The following is a 2019-nucleotide window of genomic DNA, read 5'->3' as shown; positions in this document are numbered from 1 at the left end:
ATGTGTGTTGGAAGTAGTTCCAAGATTGATATGATCATCATCGCACACTCCCCTATACTTTCGGGATTAGTGTTGAACCTAAATAAGTGTTATTTGGTTTTTGCGTTGAGCATGAATATGATTTGATCATGTTTATTGCAATACGGTTATTCATTAAAGTCAGAGAATAATTGTTGTTCTGTTTACATGAATAAAACCTTCGATGGTCATACACCCAATGAAACAAGTTCGTTGGATCTCGATCGTAGTGATACACATATTCATAATATTGAAACCAAAAGATGCAAAGTTAATAATGATAGTGCAACTTATTTGTGGCACTACCGTTTAGGTCATATTGGTGTAAAGCGCATGAAGAAACTCCATGCTGATGGGTTTTTGGAATCACTTGATTATGAATCACTTGATGCTTGCGAACCATGCCTCATGGGCAAGATGACTAAAACGTCGTTCTCCGGAACAATGAAGCAAGCAACAGATTTGTTGGAAATCATACATACTGATGTATGTGGTCCGATGAATATTAAGGCTTGCAGCAGGTATCATTATTTTGTGACCTTCACAGATGATTTAAGCAGATATGGGTATATCTACTTAATGAAGCATAAGTCTGAAACATTTGAAAAGTTCAAAGAATTTCAGAGTGAAGTTGAAAATCATCGTAACAAGAAAATAAAGTTTCTACGATCTGATCGTGGAGGAGAATATTTGAGTTACGAGTTTGGTCTACATTTGAAACAATGCGGAATAGTTTCGCAACTCACGCCACCCGGAACACCACAGCAAATAGTGTGTCCGAACGTCATAACCGTACTTTATTAGATATAGTGCGATCTATGATGTCTCTTACCGATCTACCACTATCGTTTTTGGGTTATGCATTAGATACAGCTGCATTCACGTTAAAAGGGCACCATCTAAATCTGTTGAGACGACACTGTATGAACTGTGGTTTGGCAAGAAACCAAAGTTGTCGTTTCTTAAAGTTTGGGGTTGCAATGCTTATGTGAAAAAGTTTCATCTTGATAAGCTCAAAACCAAATCGGAGAAATATGTCTTCATAGGATACCCAAAAGGATACTGTTGGGTACACCTTCTATCACAGATCCTAAGGCAAGACATTCGTTGCTTATAATGGATCCTTTCTAGAGAAGGAGTTTCTCTTGAAAGAAGTGAGTGGGAGGAAAGTAGAACTTGATGAGGTAACTGTACCTGCTCCCTTATTGGAAAGTAGTTCATCACAGAAATCTGTTTCTGTGACACCTACACCAATTAGTGAGGAAGCTAATGATATTGATCATGAAACTTCAGATCAAGTTACTATCGAATCTCGTAGGTAAACCAGAGTGAGATCCGCACCAAGGTGGTACGGTAATCCTGTTCTGGAAGTCATGTTACTAGACCATGACGAACTTGCGAACTATGAGGAAGCGATGATGAGCCTAGATTCCGCGAAATGGTTTGAGGCCATAAAATCTGAGATATGATCCATGTATGAGAACAAAGTATGGACTTTGATGGATTTGCCCGATGATCGGCAAGCCATAGAAAATAAATGGATCTTCAAGAGGAAGACGGACGCTGATAGTAGTGTTACTATCTACAAAGCTAGAATTTTCGCAAAAGGTTTTCGACAAGTTCAAGGTGTTGACTACGATGAGATTCTCTCACTCGTATCTATGCTTAAGTCTGTCCGAATCATGTTAGTAATTACCGCATTTTATGAAATCTGGCAAATGGATAAACAAAACTGCATTCCTTAATAGATTTATTAAAGAAGAGTTGTATATGATGCAACCGGAAGGTTTTGTCGATCCAAAGGGAGCTAACAAAGTGTGCAAGCTCCAGCGATCCATTTATGGACTGGTGCAAGCATCTCGGAGTTGGAATATACGCTTTGATGAGTTGATCAAAGCATATAGTTTTATACAGACTTGCGGTGAAGCCTGTATTTACAAGAAAGTGAGTGGGAGCACTACAGCATTTCTGATAAGTATATGTGAATGACATATTGTTGAT

The sequence above is a fragment of the Triticum urartu genome, chromosome 4A (assembly GCF_056163025.1).
Source record: "Triticum urartu cultivar PI428250 chromosome 4A, HENAU_Tu73, whole genome shotgun sequence".
NCBI lineage: Eukaryota > Viridiplantae > Streptophyta > Magnoliopsida > Poales > Poaceae > Triticum > Triticum urartu.
Note: the sequence above shows the minus strand (reverse complement) of the source record.